Raw genomic sequence first — 9,139 nt, 5'->3', positions numbered from 1 at the left:
CCCCCCCCCGCCCGCCCCGGGGTAGCCCGCAGCCCATGACCGATGGAGGGAAGTAAAAGGAGACCCCTTTGCGAGCCCCAGGCGGGGCGCTTCCGTGGTGCCATCCCCAGAGCAGGGCCCCCTGGGTGGCATCAGGCCGAGGGCAGGCTCCGCCTGAGCCCTCCGCGCCCTCCGTCCAGCCACTGCCCTCCTGCTCTGCTGGTGGAGAAGCCAGCCGAATGGGACCCTCCCTCTCGGCTCCCCGTCCCATCGGCCTCTCCCTTCTCCACTGTTTGTGCTTTTTAAACTCCACCAAAAATGTCATGGGCCGGCTTCTCTCATTGCTTCCAAACTCCCTGATAAATTCCACCGGCCGGGCAACCCCAGGAGAGGTTTTCTGGAGCAAGGAACCCCATAAATCACCTCGCTGCCACTCCGGCGTGGGCAATATCTTATGTAAAAAGGTGTTTCCTGGGAGCGCCATAGGCAGGAGAATCCTATTACAAGCCGCCCCATTAATTATAAAGAGTCAAGCCGACCCTTCGCTGCGATTTTTTATCTTAAGTCCGAAAACTGATTACCTTCACCAAGCCTTCCTCTTCCAAAAAACAAAAAAACAAAAAAACCAAAAAAAAAAACCCTAAAGAATAAAATAAATGTTTGAGGAACAAATACCAAAGTTTCTCCATTTAGGGGAGAACCAGCAGAGAGAGAAGTGGGTGGGGAAGGGCTTTTTTTCCCTTCCTTTTAAGGGAAAAGGTACGGTGTGCTTCGCCGGGGCATGGCTTATTTAATTTCCTCGACCCTTCAAGTCTAGGAAGTGGGTACTACAATTCGTCCCACATTGCAGCTGAGGGAAACTGAGGCTTGTTTATTTGAAGTCACGTGAGGTAGCCCTTTCTTCTGAGCTGGTAAGGTGGGCAGAAAGTGGGCCAGACCCCACTGGTCTCCCTGCCCGGTGTTGGGCTGCCCTCACCCCCTGATCTGGAGTCTAGAAGGAGGCTAAGGCAGATCTTTGCCCCCTCTGCCTTACAACACCCTCCCATGCCCCCACCGCATTTAGCATAAAGGGCCCCCCCTTCGCCTTGGCCTATAGAACCCTGTATCATTTACTCTCTGCTGACCTTTCAGACAGACCTTAGCTCCTGCCTTTCCCCGGCCCCTCCTCACCTCTTCCCAGATTGCAGCCACACCAGCCTCTTTCTCTTCCTAGGATCACCAAGCTTGACCCGGCCTCAGGGCCATCGTCAGTGCTGTTCCCTTTGCCTGTCACACTTCTCCCCCACATCTCAGCTGACTCGGCACTTAGCTCAGAGCCCTCCCTCTGAGGGCTCGCAGCCTGCCTCTCAGGACCGGGTCTAGGCTGAGGCCAGTGTGGCCCTCGGCTCGGGAGCAAAAAGTAAGGGGTACCCCCAACTCAGAAACCAAAATAAATTACATAGCAATGAAACATTGTTTCAATTAAAATTAACGTGGAAGAAATTCGTGAAAAGTAAAATAGTGACATTTTAAATAAAGACAGGGCCTCACTTGGACGTGAGTGCCTCTCCTCACCAAATCCCAGGCCTGTCAGATCCGGTCTTTATCGGAAAGGTTGCCATTTGGCTCATTATGGGTTCTTGCGCACTCATTTCGATTTTTCAAAATATTGTATGAGAGTGCGATTGATCGTGATTACAGTGTTTGGGGCGCCTCTCCCCCGCCCCACCCCTTACATTTTGTACCCGGAGGAGGGGGGGAGCTATGGTCTCTCCCAGGGAAATATCAGCTCTATGAGGGCTGGGATCAAACCTATTCTATTCACATCCGTAACCCAGAGCCCAGAAGAGTGCCCAGCGCATACGAGGCAATTCAACAGATACTTGCTAAGTGAATGAATGAAGAGGAAGTGTAGGAGGTCAGGCAGGTGCCTGTACAACTTGGCTTCAAGGTCTTTGGTCCACCTCCCAGCCCCATTTTTCAGATGAGGAGGCTGAGGCCCAGAGGGGGTGAGTAACCCAGTTCAGCCACACAGCACAGCCACGGCCGAGCAAGCCGCACGCATGAGAATCCCACGGCGCTGCGTGTTCACCGCAGAGAAGTCTCTGGTGACCCCGAGCCGGCCGGGTGGGGGCCAGCCCTCCTACCGTGCGCATGCACCTGCAATATCGTCCCGGAACCCCCCGCTGCCACCTAGGGTTGTGCGTCATCTTTACTGGTACGTTTCTTGAAATCTTAAATGCCTTCTAGAAAGAAAACGTTAGCACCGCTCTAAATGGAGACACGGTATCACTTCCCAGAATTAGGCAATGAACGTAGCGATGAACACAAGGAAAAGCAAAGCGATGCCTGTGCGTGGGGGCGGGCTTCCGGTGCGCCGGGTCTCCGAGCCTGCCTGCAGTGTGTTTGAGACGCAAGCGCGAGAGGGGGCGTTGAAGACCCGCAAACAGCCAGCGGGGACTGGCCCTGAGACGGTCAGGAGACCGGGAGAAGCAGGCGAAAGAGAGTGACTTCCTGCTTCCTCCAGAGGCCCCTGCCCCTCACCCTGGGAAACCCTGCCTCGGTTAAATAACGGCCCGGTAGAACCACACAATGATGCCGATTTTATTTCAGGGGAACCCCCCCCCCCAAAGTCTGCCAGGAGGAGCTGGAGCCCGAACATCCACCGTGGGCAGGAACAGAGGCCCCAAGAGACTCTTCATTCTCCAGCAGGGATTGATTTATTTTTTAAGTGTTTTTATTTTAATTTTTGAGAGGAAGAGAGACAGAGGATGAGCGGGGGAGGGGCAGAGAGAGAGGGAGACACCGAATCCGAAGCAGGCCCGGGGTTCCGAGCTGTCCAGACGGAGCCCGACGCGGGGCTCGAACCCTCGAACCGTGAGATCATGACCTGAGCTAAGTCGGACACTTAACCGACTGAGCCACCCAGGCGCCCCTCTTTTCATGTGGAAAAAATGAGGTGAAACACAGCATAAAATGATCACGTTAAAGCAAACGATTCAGAGGCAGTGAGCACACTCATAATGCAGTGCAACCACCTTCTGTCCAGTTTCGGGACGTTTCTGTCATCACGGAAGGAAACTCTGTGTACCCATTGAGCAGCCACTGTTCATCCTCGCCCCCCTCAGTCCCCAGCAACCGTTGGTCCGCTTGCTGTGTCTGGATGTGTCTGTTCTGGATATCTCACGGAGACGGTAAGACCAGACAACGTGTGATTTCCTCGCACCTGTCTGGCTTCTTTCGCTTAGCGTCGTGTTTTCGAGGTTCTCCTGTGTCTTAGCGGGTATCAGTATACTTCATCCCTTTTCATGGCTGAGTAATAATAGCCCACTGAATGGACATACCACAATATCCTTTCGTTGTCGACAGTGCAACTGTGGGGGACCTGGGTGGCTCAGTTGGTTGAGCGTCTGACTTCGGCTCAGGTCATGATCTCACCGTTCATGAGTTCGAGCCCCGCATCGGGTTCTCTGGTGTCAGCATGGAACTCGCTTCGGATCCTCTGTCCCCCCTGTCTTGGCCTCCTACCATACGCAGGCACGTTCTTGTCTTTACAGGCCCTATAATTTTCCATCTAGCAAGTGTTCCATCTATTAGTACGTTCTGGAAAGTAATACATTGCATATCTATCCAGATAGGCTGTGAAGTTAGTCTTTGTCTTAAAAAAAATGCTTGGGGCCCCTGGGTGGCTCAGTCGGTTAAGTGTCCGACTTCGGCTCAGGTCGTGGTCTTGCGGTTCTCAGGTTCGAGCCCCGCGTCGGGCTCTGCTGACGGCTCAGAGCCGGGATCCTGCTTCCAACTCTGTGTCTCCCTCTTTTTCTGCCTCTCTCTCTCTCTCTCTTTCTCCCTCTCAAAAATAAACACTAAAAAAATTTTTTTTTAATGTTTTAAGCACCTTCTTCAAAGAAGAAAACAGGGTAATGGTAATAATAATGACATCAAGCAGTAAGTGGCCATTGTTATCTTACTAAACTATTATCATTTCATTCAGGGTCTATCACTCCGTGGCCCGCTCTATGCCAGGCACCGCGCTTAGACTCTGATCGATGTGGCCTTACTTGACCCTGACAAATGACACTTGAAGTTAGTATTGTCGTACCCTTTTTACAGCTGGCAAGCCTCAGAGAGGTTGAGTGGCCGATGTGAAGTCACACAGTCCCTGATTTCAAGTTGCTCGCAGCCCAAGGACGGGGACGGGCACGCAGCGTGGGTCGGGATGTTGCCTTGCAGTGCTGCAGTCTCCCTGGCTCGGCCGGCTGCCTCTCGTCTTCACTCAGGTTGACCGTGAAGTTGGGGTCCCTGCTGACTTTTTTTTTTTTTTTTTTTTTTTTGGCGTGCCTGCCAGAGAGCCACGGGCACCTGCTGGGGTGAGGATTTCCTTCCAGAGCCCTCAGGACCCCATCGGCAGGTGCTAGGGGGAAGCGGGGGGGTGGGGGGGGCGGGGGTCCTGAGCCCGGGGAACAAAATGCAGAAAGAGGAGGCCAGAGACGGCAAGGCCCCAGAGAAGTGGCGGGAGAGATTTCCGTTCATCACAGAAATGGCCCATTTGCAATGATCGGTTGCCCAGGTGTTAATAACACTAATGGCATAGGAAGGGTAAACTCAGTCACTTGGCTCAACAGAAGAAATATGCAGAGAAGTGCTCAGGTTTCCATAAATCAGCCGTGTGCGGCACTACGAGGGAGACAGGACTTAAAATTCCGGTCAGGAGATGGGTATTCTCATAATCCGAGCTGGAGAGGTAATTTATTCTGTTTATATCTTTTTACTGCACGACAAGGCTTAAACTGCATTTTAAATATTAGTCCTAAGCACAGTGGGTCAGCTTTCGTGCTCTGTGGGGGGTTCATTTCCGGGCAGGGGGACAGGGCTGGGGCTGGGGAGAGCAGGCGGGGCGGGGGGGGGGGGCCCGGAATACATGTGGTTTCACTGCCCAGGTTTGCCAGAATCAAAGCCTGGGGGCAGCGAGGGAGAGGAGCCGGCCCCTTTCTCCCAGAGCTGGAGGGCACCGCTGGGGTGGGGGTGGGGTGGGGAAGGGCCTGGCTAGCTTCCTTACGGGCACAGCTCGGAGCATTTTTTCTTCCCCCTCTCGGAAATCTTTTATTTTTAAATCATAATAAATACAGGTGATGAAGAGATAGAAGAGGAGAGGAACAGTTTCATTAATGGAGGTGGAAAGAGATGGCCGTGGGGAGGGAGAGTGAAAGAAACAAAGGCAAGCCTGGAGAAGCCGGAAGTCCTGGCGTCTTTTGACCTTGGCGATTTTCCTTATGCCCTTTGCCCTCGGGCTAGCTTTGTTTGACCCCGGAACGAAATCCGGTGAGGTTGCTACCCGTGAGAGTTAGCACCCGTTAAGAATCTCTCTTAAAGAAATCTCTTTTGGTGGCAGCTGCACTGCATTCATTCATTCATTCATTCATTCATTCCTGTAGTTATTCCACAGAGAAGGAGGCGTTACCTGGGCCAGGCTCTGTCCTGGGTCCAGGGGCAACATGGGCTCTGGAAGCAGGAGTCCTGCTTTCAAAGCCTGGGTCTGCCACTCCCTGGCTGTGTGACCCCGGGGCAGCTCACTTCACCTCTCGGGGCTCAGTCTTCTCGCCTGCAAAGTGGGGATAACAACACTCACGCTGAAGGGCATCTGAGGGTCTACGTGGACCCCAGGTGGATGAGACTTCATCGGGCAGTGGTCCTGAATGTTTGGGGGACAGCGGAATCAGCTTGGGAGCTTGAGTGGGTGGAGCATCTGGGGTGCCGGGCCTGGGAGCAATGCCAGCCAGGGGCCAGGAGGCCCCGGGGGGATATGTACTCGTAGCAAGCACCATCCCCTGATCACACTTTGAGAAAATGGTTGTGGGTCTCTAGGGACCGGCAATCACGCCCAGCCCTCCCCCTTCCCCGGACGGCCTTCCTCAGGAACGGTCTCCCTAACTTAGCGCACCTAACTTAGCCATTGCACCACGGGTCCCCTGCAGGGGCACTGAGACGAGGTGGGTGGGGGTGGGATCTCTCCTCTCAGAGTCCCTGGGTCCAAGTAGGCACTTGGGCCGTTGAGATGAGCTCACAGCAGTGGGCGTGGGCTTGAGCAGATGTTGACGACAACACCCCCCAGCCCCCTGCTTGTCCCCTTTCGAGGAAGCTGGTGTGCGTGGAGGTGGGGGGAAATGGGGGTGGGGATTGAACCCAGGTCCTAGATTTCCTGAACCTTGGCCACAGGTTGGATGAATGACATCTCTCCGATGTGCATGAAATGCCATTGTGAGCCCATTTTGCAGCGGGACCAAAAAAAGCCTCAGAAGGGTGATACGGTGACCAACCAGATAACCTCCAGGACCCCAGGACCCTTGCTCTGTTCTGCCCTCATCCTGGTCCCAGGAGACCTCTGCTCCCATCCTTCCTCATTCAGGCACACTCAGAGGGAGTGCCCTGGGAGTCAGCCCCCAGTACTGATCACGACCCCACAGATGTCCCTCCCTCCTGGATTCTGGCTTCTGGACCACCCTCAGAGATCTTGACGGACCACCCCAGGGCCATTCAAGCATTCCCTGGTGCATGAGTGGGCTCCTTCCACTCCCGGTTCTCTCAGGCTGAAACTGTGGGCGTGCGAAGGGCGGGTGTACGCTCTGAATCCACGTGCGTGCGCACACGTTCACAAGGATATGAGGTTTGGGTTTGCGGGCGTCCGTGGGGGCTGGGCGTGTGGGTTCAAAGCATGGATGTGTGGACACGCGTGTGTGTGCTTGTCTGTGCTTGCGTATCTGTGCAAATCACACTGGACACAAGCACGTGGGGTGTGCACATTAATGTGCCTGTGCTGGCATGCACCCGTGTGTGCCTGACGATCATCACGCACTCGGCAGGAGTGCGTCCGTGTGCCTGTACCCATGTCTGTGTCTGTGTGGGTGTTCTGTTTGTGCACATGTTTTTGTATGTGTGAATGTGCATTTGTGTGAGAACATACGTGTTTGGTGCGTGTGCGTGTGCGTGTGTGTGTGTGTGTGTGTAGCTGGATGGGGGGCTGGGAGGGATGGTGCTACTGAGAATTCTCACCCTGTAGGTCCACTCTGCTGTCCCCAGGAAGGTGCTGATAGCTCTGCTCAATCTTTCCACCTGTCAGCAGCTAGCGGGGGTGGGGTGGAGTTGGGGGGGCGGCTGAGCGGTAGGTCACGTGACCTGGCACAACTGGGGGGGGGAGTCCTCCTCTCTCTTATAAATCCCTTCCCCTCCTCCTCCCCTGCCTCCGTGACCCTGTGACAAGCCTGTCTGCAGGGGAGTGACGGTGAGTCTGTGCCTCTGAACTTCACTTGCCCAGGTTTTTCTCTGGTGAAAAGTTGTGAGCGAGCCTAAGCTTGCAAAATTCACATGTGCCCAGAAAACACTTGGGGGCCTGGCAGAGATGGGGCCCAGAATCTTGCAAATTGTCTCTGGGGCTCCGAGACCCATTACGATCAGGGCACCCTTGTGGCGTAGAAACACAACCTGATACATACATGGGCCTGAATCCCTACTCTGCCACTCCCAGCCATGTGACCTTCTGCAAGTCCCTTGACCTCTCTGAGCATCCTAAGGCGGCAAATAATACCTCCCCTGATACAAGTCGAAAGATTGAGTGACGAGGATGTCTATTCCAGCCTGGTTTACAGCAGCAAAAAGTTGGAAACAGACCCAAATGTCCAACAACAGAATAGGTTAAAGAGAAAGCAAAACCCGGGGCACCTGGGTGGCTCAGCTGGTTGAGCATCACATCTGGGCTCAGGTCACGATCTCGCGGTTCACGAGTTCAAGCCCCACATCAGATCCTCTGTCCTCACCGCCCCCCCCCCACCGCCTCTCTCTGCCCCTCCCCCACTTGCACTCTCTCAAAAATAAATAAAACACTTAAAACCGTGGAAGGGTGGTTCCCCCATCGCCAGGAAGTTTTCGCCAGTCACTCCAGAGGATGACATCGCTCTGTGATCAGTTTATTAACCTGGGGATCTTGCTGAGTGAAACAGAGCAGGTAACCATATAGTGTGGGGAGAATGATCTCTGGTTTCAAAATGAAGACAAAAACGAAAGTCTGGAAGGAAGTGTGCCAGATACATCAGCAAGGCGCTTGAGATTCTGGGTGATTCCGTTCTCCTCCCTTTGTTTAGCTGAAGTTTCTAAATTTTCCTCAACGAGCACGGAGCATTGGTCTGATAAAGACAAACGCATGTCAGGGGAAGGAAAGAAAAAGCCAAGCCACCTTGAGTTACTGCCCCACAGTCCACATAAAACGGCTCTTAGTGTGTGCCCATTCCTTGGTCTCCCTTGTCCCCTCCTGGCCCCTCTGCCCCTGAAGTGGGCAACCCCCTCGCCCCGGCTTGGGTGAAAAGGGACCCCGTGCAGGACACTCTTCCATTTACTGGTATCTCCCCCATCTGCCTCTCTAACCCTACAGTGTCTGAGCCGGAAGGGAACGTAGCAAGCCCTCCCTCCAATCCCCGCCTTTGGAAGTCAGGAAATTGAGGCAACAGGAAGGAGGGACTTGTCTTCAGGTAGTGGCCTCAGGCCTCCGGAATCTCTAGCACTTTCCATCATGCTGCTGAGGATTTACCTGCTGGCGTGGGCACGCCTCGCATCAGAAAGGCAGAGGACCTCAGCCTGGGCTGCTCACTCTCCCTGGGGCACTTCTGTCCTAACAGGGCCTCGGAAGATAACTAGCTTACCAGCCCGCCCATAGTTTTTGCCCGAGGGGGCCTCATTAGGAGCCAGGCTGGAATTCTCCTGATCCACACTGAGGGCGAACAGATGACACAATCATGCATTCGTCAACGGCTTTGAAGGCCTACTGTGCGCCCGGTGTGAGAGGCGGGATATTACATACAGCAGCAGAGCATTAAAGCATCTGGGCTATACTGTGCCCGGCACATAGTAGCTGTGGGGGGGGGGGGGGGAAGATGGCAGCCATTGTCATTACCTCCTGGTTCTTAAAAGCACCCCCCGCCCCAGATGCAGAGAGGGCTGTGCACCCATCGAATCCGTGTTATGTGGGACACGTAGACTAGAGAAAAGAATGGCTCCCTTCACTCTCAGCGGCTGAAGGCAGGCACACACACAAAAGAAAACCACACACACAGCACTGAGGGAAAAAAAAGCATTTTTTTTTTTTAATCTTTTTTTTTAAAAAAAATTTTTTTTTTTTTTTTTTTTTTTTTTTTTT

This window comes from Herpailurus yagouaroundi, unplaced genomic scaffold (genome assembly GCF_014898765.1).
Source record: "Herpailurus yagouaroundi ecotype Mexico unplaced genomic scaffold, PumYag 191, whole genome shotgun sequence".
Classification (NCBI taxonomy): domain Eukaryota; kingdom Metazoa; phylum Chordata; class Mammalia; order Carnivora; family Felidae; genus Herpailurus; species Herpailurus yagouaroundi.
This window is presented reverse-complemented; position numbering follows the sequence as displayed.